We start from the raw sequence: 9401 nt of genomic DNA, 5'->3' as shown, positions 1-9401 counted from the left end.
CCATTCATGGCTTCCGTCCCATCGCAGCCCTCTGCAGCTGCGGGGAGAAGAGCTCTGGTGACTTTGTGACCTCTGGCCAGAGTGCCCGCCTGTCCCCTCTCTGGCCCTGCTCCCCCAAGGCTCCCCAGGTGTGTGTGTGTGTGTGTGTGTGTGTGTGTGTGTGAGAGAGAGAGAGAGAGAGAGAGGGAGAGAGAGAGAGAGAGAAAGAGAGAGAAAGAGAGAGAGAGAGAGAGAACCAGCGACCTGTTCTGTCAAAGAAAGGTTCTGCCATGTTGATATGACCTTCAGATTCTCAGGGTCATGGTAGCCTCCAACTTAGCGCTTCCCTTCCTCTGAATTAACCAATCGCGCAATAATGTGAACTCGAGCTCTGAGCCCAATCAAGTCAGAGTCAGAGTGAGGGGCCGGGCAGACCCCGGGGCAGGAAATAAAACCCAAACGGACTTCCCATTTGGTGTGCTTTGCCCATGATTCTCAGCAGCAACTGCACCCTCTGCAGAAGTCAGCCGGCCGTGCCCATCCAGTTTTGAGTGTTTGTCTCATCCCCGCAACACCGCTGAGCATTTCTAACAGCCTGTGTGTGTGGGTGGGTGAGGGGCGGTTCTACAACAGGAAGCCTTTCTGAGTAGCGCCCATGTCTGAAGAGGACCACCAGGGAGGTAAAGGCAGTGCCTGCAGGAGGGGGACCCCATTTACTGTCTCTTCAAACAGCCGCCTCAGTCAGGGACCCCAAGGTCATTCCCGGGGCAGCAAAAGGACGCTGGGAAAACAGGTGCCTTGAAGTGGGGTCCCCATGAGCCTCCAGTGACCTCACTTCCCTAAGTAAGGTTTTCGAGGGCTCCCAAAGCCCTGGACCAGGAGTCATGTGCAATCCTTTGGGCTCTACTTGGGAAATATGCGGGGAACCCAGCCTCTCCTCCCGCATTGCCATCCAGGTCGCTGCCCAGGGACCCACAGAACCGCTTCTCTTGTAGGCAGCACGTTAGCAGCCTCTTCTCCAGAAACTGGCCTCACTATATAGGTCTGTTCCCACTCGGGAACCCAGTCATCGTTTCTAAAACAAAGGCCGATCAGGTCCCTCCTCTGCTCAAAATCTGCAATGGCTCCCATTCCACTCAGAGAAAAGCCAATGTCCTACCCTTGGCCCCGAAGACCTCACACGATCTGCCTCCACTTACCTGCCTGAGCTTACCTCCTGCCACTCTTCATGCCCATTCTGCTCTGGCCACACCTGCCTTCTTGTCATTGCGGAAGCATGGCCGTCATATTTCTACCTCAGGCCCTTTGCACTTCCCTGGAATGTTCTTTCCTCCACATCCTCTCACCTCCTTCAGGTTCCTGCTCCAATACCATCTTGTCTGATAGCCTTCCCTAACCACCACTCTCCTGAGAATAAGAAATGCCCCCACTCCCCCCAGCACTGGCATCTCCTGCCCTTTGCCTGCTTCCTTTTCTCCATAATGTTTACCCTCGTCCGACATACCACTTATTCACTCGCTTGGTGAATGCCAGCTCCACGAGGCAGGTATTCTAACAGTCTTATAAGTGGCTGTGTCCCCAGTGCTTGGCACATGATAGGTACCCTGTAAACAACGAATGAATGAATAAATGAATGTGTCTGGCTACTGGGCATGTCACAGCTGTCACCACCTAAACTGTCCCATGGGGCCTGGGGACACACAGCTTGTTAATGACAGGCCTGGGATTCTCACCCTGACTCCAGGGCTTGGGGGCCACCTCCTAGTGTGGATCAAGTATGACTAACTTTTCATACTGGCATTGAGGGTACTGCCTCCTCAGACTTCTTTCCATCACACTGGCCTGTACGCTGTACTTGTGTTCCCACCTCCTGGAGACCTGTTGCCTCCAGAGCGCCCATCCAAATCCAACCTCTTGAAGAGGCTCCAATCCAGGAATCCCGGCTGTCTCCTCACCCAGCTCCCTCCTCCTTATTCCCTGCCCCCCCAGCCCTCATTCTGGATTGCCAAACTACTTGGTATTTGGGGGCTCCGCCTCCGTGTGTCCCATGTGGCCACAGGGACACAGGCATAGCCCATTGTGTCTATGCAACCCTCTCCCTGGGAAGGGCTAGGGTGAATTTACCAATGGAGAAGAGGGTGAGCCTTGGGGAGCCCAACCGAGGGGGCCAGCCCAGTGTTAGGGGAACTAAGACAGAGGGCCATGCCCTCAGCTGCCCTCCCAGGATTCTACATTTCCTGGCATAGCCCTTGGAGCTTTTGGGAGTACCATCTCATCTCTTCTCTGGGATCCAAACTCTGTAATTAAAGCCAGGTAAAAATAGCTGCCCCACTTCTGTGAGATCATGTGCAGGGCCTCCGGGCCATAGGGCACTGTGGGAATTCCCTCTCACCGTGGGGCACCTCGCCATTGATCTGCAGTCAATAACCACAGGACAGTCCCAGGGAGAAAACAGGCCACTTGATGATGCCACTTAGCATAGAGGGGCGTTTTCTAAACCAGCAGGTCTCCTGCCCTAATACTGGCGGAGAGGCAACAGGGAGCTAGGTTTCCTGGAGGAGCCGGGCCTGCTTTGGGCTTCCTGGTTGAAGAGAATGAAGAGTGCCCTCCCTGTAGGCCTGAGCAATACCTGGGAGGGGGACTGAGGCACCCATGAGCCTGGCTCATGCTGAGCCTTTTTAATACCCTGCTCTTCTGCCTTTCTTTATCTGGCTAAATCCCACTCACCCTTCAATAATTAATCCAGGGACACTTCCTCCAGAAAGCCTTCCCTGACCTCTCCCTGCCAGGTGGCATGAGTGTCTCCTCTGAGCTCCCACAATCCTCTCCTGTACATCCCCCCTAGCAAGGTGTAAATTGCTCCAAGCCCATCCATTTGCCCAGCAGGGCAGTGTTCCCCAAAGTGACCACCTCCCCGCTGTACCACTGAGACCACCAGGAGGGTCAGACTGGATGACATGGCGCTGGAAGGGCTAGCACTGGAGCCATCCCCAAGTGTGGAGGCCCCTGTTTGACACAATTTTGCTCCCACCTCCCACACGGGGCAGGTGGGGACCGGGAGGAAGTCAGTCCCCGTTCCCCATCCTCTGGCATTAATCTCTGTTCCTCCCTGCTCTTCCTGCTGGCTGACAATATGCTTGGCAAGAAGGGGCAGAGCAGAGACAGAGCCCTGGGGACAGGTTCTCACAGGGCGGCCCCTGCTCGCCCTCACTGGAGGTGGGGTGGCACTCAGAGAGGAATTTGCTAAGGATATGGTGGCTGTGGCCGTGTCTTCAGGAGGGACTGGCCTGGGAGGATGGTCCTAGCTTGACCTTCCCCACCCACCTTGTTGCTGGCCAGCAGTCTATAGGCCTGATGCCCTGCACAGCAGACCTCAGTGTCCCCTGGGTCCAGCCGGGGTACATAGAAGTGGCAGGGGTTGAGCAGCCAAAGATAAAAGTCACAAGCAGCAGGGTCAGCAGGAAGCCCCATACTTAATTACAGATGGGGAGACTGGGGCCCAGACATGCCGCTCTGCAAAGGGGAGGCTGCAAGTCACAGGGAAGAGGACTAGGACCCAGCAGGGGCAGGGCTGTGCTGTGGGCCAGAACTGGGGTGCGACCATGTGCAGGGACCGTGGCTGACCTGGGCTAAGGCCTGACCAGACTGCTCTCTGGGTGAGTGGCTCCTCCTATGGCCCCCGAGGGCCAGCAGAGACCTGTGAGTCAGGGCAGGACAGTGCAGGATGGGCCTCCCCAGGCCTCAGCTTCCATGAATAAAATGGGGTGCTGGAGCAGTGGCTCTAGTGGCCCCCGACTCTGATGGCTCTTGGACATTTGTTACTGGGGCCCTTCTATCACTCCACTGGGACCAGGGGCAGGCGGGGGCCTCCTCTCACCTTCACAGGCTTCTTTGAGGATTGGGGCTGGAGACAAAGGGAGCCCATGGGGTCTGGGCATTAGGTGCTGGCTCCCCAGGGGCCTTGGGTGGGCAGACCACCCTCCCTCGATCATCACCCGGGCTTTGTGTTTCTTTTTTCCGGGCTCAGCTGGGCTTTCTGGCTTCTCCTCCTGGATAAATGTTTTTTGTTCCCATCTCGCCAGGGCTGGAGCAGGATGGGAGGGGGCTTCAGGGAGGCGGGGCAGGGGAAGCCTAAGAATCTCTGCTTTCCAAGCGCAGACTCTCCTAACCCCTCCCACAGGAACCAGACCAGAGACCCTCCCCCACCCCTATGAGTAGAGGCCTGGGAGAGGGGGCGGCTGGCCTTCCGGTGGTAAAAATAGCGCTGACAATTGGAAAAGCAAAAGAAGACCAGTTGTCAGCCCCCGCAGGACGCAGTTCCGGATCCCACGGCCAGGTCATTCCTTAAAATATTGATGAGGCATCTTAGCCGCCCCCGCTAATGCACAGAGGACCAATCCATCTACCACACAGGGTGGTTGCCTGGGGGGCAGGACCGCCTGGCCCACCGAAGGCTTCCCCTCTCCCCCACCCCACTGCAGCAGTGTTTCTGGGGAGCCCCAGCTGGAACTGGCCTCCCCACCACAGGAGACAACTGACTGCCCCCCCCACCCGCGCCCCGTCCCCGGGAAGGGAAGGAGGCCCAGCAGAGCAAACTGGCAGCACTCAGAAAGGCTGCCTCGACAGGCTGCACCTAGGCAGGACCTGGGCAGCATCCTGCACCACCAAGACCTCCCCCCACTCCTTCTCCTGCACCCAACTCACCCAGGTGCAGGAAGGGATGGTAAGGGTCAGAACTAAGGGTGGGGTCAGACCTAGAGTGCCCACCCCCATAAAGCATTGATGATGGGGAAACTGGGGCCTCTTCTTGGGGTCCCCCAATACAAGAGGAGACAAGCCTCACTTGGCTCTTCCCTGCACCTGGGAAGCTGGCCCTAACTATGCCCACTGATGTCCTCTCCTCTGGGCTTCTCAGGACCACTGGCCTGGCCAGTCCAGCCCAGCACTCACTCACTAGGCTCCTTCGGTCCTCCATCCTACTGTTCTTCCAGCTGCCCTCCTGGCCTCTGGGGGGCAGTCCCCTCCAGCCCCCTCTCTCCATCTTGCCCCCTGCAGGTCGGACAACCTTTGGGCAGGTTGTTCCATCAGCCAGGAGTGCCTTCTGCCTGCTGCCACCTGACTCTCTCCCCTGCAGATGGAGGCACAGAATAGACAGGGCGGGCACATTGTCTGTTTCACGGTTGGCTACTTGGGTGTCGGTTCTCAAGTCTACTCCCCACCTTATCCTTCCCCCCTCCCCCTGAAGTGTCCCCATTGGGCAGGTTCTGAACCAAGGCTTCCTGTGAGAGTGAGGCGTGGCTGGAATTCCCCAACCTCTCCTACCAGAATATCTGTGCTCAGCCCATGACCCTGCCTGAGGGCAGAAGTAGGTATGATTTTGGTCTTAACACCCTTGAACCTGCTGGGACTTTGATGCAGAGTGTGTGTGGGAGGACACTCTGACTAGTGACTGGGACAGGTTAAAACCCTTGGGACGTCGCCTCTGAATGGGTGAGTGGTAGGGGGCACTCAGGGGTCCCAGCTTTTCTGAGCATCAGTTTCCCTAGCTGTAAAGTAGGACCATCCTGCTCTCCCACACAGATTATTCCTGGTCCAAGGCCAAGCTGAGGAGCATGCAGAGCAACGTTAGGAGGCAGCTGTTAAAAGCTGGGAGAGCAGCTCTGTGCCCACTGTACCCTCACACCTTTCACAGGACCCCCAGCCTTTGTCACTGCGGGAGTGGAAGCCCTCTAGCTTTCACTGACACCTCAAACCTGGACAGGCCCTGCAGGCTTGGACCTGCAAACTTCCAATCTTAGGGGGCCCCACAGCTGCATCCAACGGATGTTCCCGTCAGAGGGGCCACTGCCTGCTGTCTCCCTATCGCCACCTCTGGTCACTTGGCACACGGGGACAGTGGAGTGGTGAAAAGCCTGGAATCTAGAGCCAGACCTCCTGGGTTTGAATCCTAGCTCCTCCGCTTCCTAGCTGTGTCACTGTGGGTTCGTGGCTCAGCTTCCTGGGGCCTCCCTTTCCTCATCTGTTAAAACAGGGTGATAACCAGCACTGACTGTTATCAAAGGGCTGTCATGAGGATCAAATAAGTAATTTGTTTAAAAATAAAGTTCTTCTGCTTCTAGTTCCTAAATGTCTTGCATTCATTCCCTCTTTTCCTCCCACTGCTCTGGGCAGAGGGTCGCAGAGGCCTCATCTCTGCTTCTACTGCCCCCCCTCACCCCCCATCCCCTGACACATCCAGGCTCCATAGTGTAGCCAAGGCCATCTTGCTGGAACCCACATCTAATGGCTATGCCCCTATTTAAAGCCCCTTTCCTCTCACATCTTCCATGCCAGGAAGAGAGGATTCTGGCAAGGGAGGTGACTGGCCCACCTTTCACTGGATTTACACTGGGCTCCCACTCTGTGTCAGGAGCCATGCTGGTAGGTCCAGGGTCACAGACAGATGAGAGGGGAATGTGGAGCCAGGCTCAGATCTGCCCCGTCTGTAGCAGACGCTAGTCCAAACAGAGCCCTGGAGCGCTCTCCCTCTGAGGACACACTTGGGTTACCTAGCCCCCGACTCAGGAATAGAGATGTCTCGCCTCAGAGGAGAGGGCACTCTGACAGGCAGGACAATCCAGAGCTGGGCCCTGCAGGGATTAGATGTCATATAAGCACAAGTGGGGTTCAGGACAATAAACTGCACCAGGGCCTGGGGGCTTAGGAGGAAATCCCATCTTCCTTCAGGAGCACCTGGTGCTGGACAGTTCCTGGGCAGGCTCTGCAGATGGAGAGCAGGCTGGCATGGCTCTAGCTGCACTAGCCTTGCCCTCCTCTCCTGGGGCTGCAGAGCAGAGGCACCCCCTCTCCAGCCTTGGCCTGAGCCTTGCAGCCTCTCCCTCCCTACCAGTGTCATGGATCTCGCTTTGGCCTTGATTCATACTTCTCCCAGACCTCCCTAGCTCCTGACTAAGCCCCCCAAACTTGCAGAATGCCACCCTCAACCCCTACCACTCAGCCCACCAGTCTGCCTTCTGACTTTTTCATGACACACGTACCGTGCCTCCCCTGGGTTCTGAATATCCCAGAACTCTGGGCATTGTGGATGCTTGTAAAAGTTCCCTGAGCCTTTCTCTGAGCAATCAAACTCCCTGCCTGGTTGATACGCAGCACCTCAAACTCCCCACATCCAAGTTCTAACACATCCTCTTCCTCCAGCCCCTGCTTGTCCTCAGCTCAGAGTCTTTTAGTACCCATTGCCCCACCTGCTCCACTTCTCTGCCCGAATAGTTGGCAGGCTCCAAGTCCACAGAGGCCTTGGGAACGCCCCCTTTATACTGTCCCTGCCTCGACCCCCCCTCCCCCCAACTCCTCCACAATGCACATTGCTGTGACCTGCCTTCACCAGACCAGATGAGTGTTATACCCACCATAGGACCCAGGAAGCCCTACATACAGAGGATTGGAGGTACCAGGCGAATGGAGCCCAAACCCTGCTTCACCCAGTGGAGCCAAAAGATGCTGTACTCCCACATACCGATGCCCTGTCTACCTGTGCCCAGACAGGTGCGGGCTGTGACCTCCTCCAAATGTTGAGAAGTCACATCTGCTCTCCCCTGGGACAGAGTACAGTCATAAAAACAGACCCAATCAGGTGAGGGGGGAAGAGAAACTTCCCCAGACTCCAAAGCTGCCACCACCCTTCCAAGTCCCATGTGGAAGTGAGATAGCCTTCAAGACTGGACCAGCAGCCACCAGACACCTAAACCCCCAATTCCCTGCAATCCAGGATAGGTAGACAGTGCAAGAGGTAAGAACCAGGCTCTTGTCAGAGAGAAGTGGTTTGGGGGCCTGGCTTGTTGGTTGAGTGACTTTGGGCAAGTCATTTCACCTCCTTGAATCTCTTTCCTTCTGTAAAATGGGGATAATAGTAGTACAACCCCCACAGGGTTGTTGTGGAGATTACATGAGAAACAGCATGGTGCCCTTAGCCAGGCAGGAGTCATCTTGAAACCAAATGCTCAGCCTTGGGGGTGCCCAGGTTCCACCTGGCAAGAGGAGGGGGGTATCTTCCCTCCAACACTCCCTAGAAAAGCCCACCTTTGGGTGTGAGTGCAGGGAGACCCACTAAACAGGGAGGAGGGTTTAGAAACGTTAGATAGGTTTTCCACCATAAGGATAAGAAGACATGCATGAACTCTCCATTACTTAGAGCTATTCAACCAGCCGGCTCCGGAACTCTTGCCCACCATCATTCACGCCCCAGGTGAGAGGAGTAGAAGAAAGCAGCTTGTGGGAAACTGCCTGAGACCCTAACAAATGCTCTGACCCACACCAGCCTCCCACACTGCCTGGCCGCTCTCAAACTTCCTAGAGCTGAAAGGTTCTAGGTCAGTCCCCAACCAACGGCCTTCTGGATGGAGCAGGGGGGCTGGGAGGGAAGAGATTTGTTCAAAGTGGCGGGCAGAGTAGGAGGGGGTTCATATCACAACCCCGACCGAGCCAGCCAAAGCCTGTTAGGATAACCACCCCTGCTCCTCCTGCCCTGGCAGGGTGCTCATTCACCTCATACTCGGGACCTGGGTTGCAGGGGGCAATTCTTGCAGGTCACCCAGCGGGGATGCAGGCAGCACCATTCCCGTTCTACAGGGTAGATAATGGAGGCTCAAAGGGCAGGGGTAGGGTTCCACCCAGATTTGACTCCAGACCCAGGGGCTCTCCCCTGCACCAGCTCGGCGTCAACACAGATTCTGGTTTAACATGTTCACAGTCACTCCTGAGGATGCCCGGTCCCCCCACCCCCACCCCCCGCGCAGCTCCCCAGGGGCCAGTCCCTGTGCACGTCTCCCCCTGAAGACCTCACTTCGTGGGGTCCCTGGTAGGGTTCCACCCAGATTTGACTCCAGACCCAGGGGCTCTCCCCTGCACCAGCTCGGCGTCAACACAGATTCTGGTTTAACATGTTCACAGTCACTCCTGAGGATGCCCGGTCCCCCCACCCCCACCCCCCGCGCAGCTCCCCAGGGGCCAGTCCCTGTGCACGTCTCCCCCTGAAGACCTCACTTCGTGGGGTCCCTGCCCCCGCCCGCCTCGGTCGACGGGCTGGCGCGGTTCCGGGCCCCGCGCAGCCCGTAGGTTCATCAATGGCCGAGGCCGAAAGGCCTGAATGGAGGGCACGAACCGCCCCTTCTTAAAGGCGCCGGCCTCGGGCACCCTCCGCGGTCCTCCCCACTACCCCAGGCGGCCGAGAGCGCTCGGGGTGGGCGGTCGAGAACGGGGACCCTAAGAAAGAAGGCCTGGGCCGAATGGAGGGCGTGCCGGCCGCCACTGTGGTCTGAAGGTGTCCCTCCGGTGGGACACCCTCATTCCAGGCTGGCCCTCCCCGCCCCCACAGCCCAGGGAAAAGGCCGGGGCCCCCCGCCTGGCCAGGGACCCTCCTCCAG

The sequence above is a fragment of the Myotis brandtii genome, unplaced genomic scaffold (genome assembly GCF_000412655.1).
Source record: "Myotis brandtii unplaced genomic scaffold, ASM41265v1 scaffold583, whole genome shotgun sequence".
NCBI classification, from domain to species: domain Eukaryota; kingdom Metazoa; phylum Chordata; class Mammalia; order Chiroptera; family Vespertilionidae; genus Myotis; species Myotis brandtii.
This window is presented reverse-complemented; position numbering follows the sequence as displayed.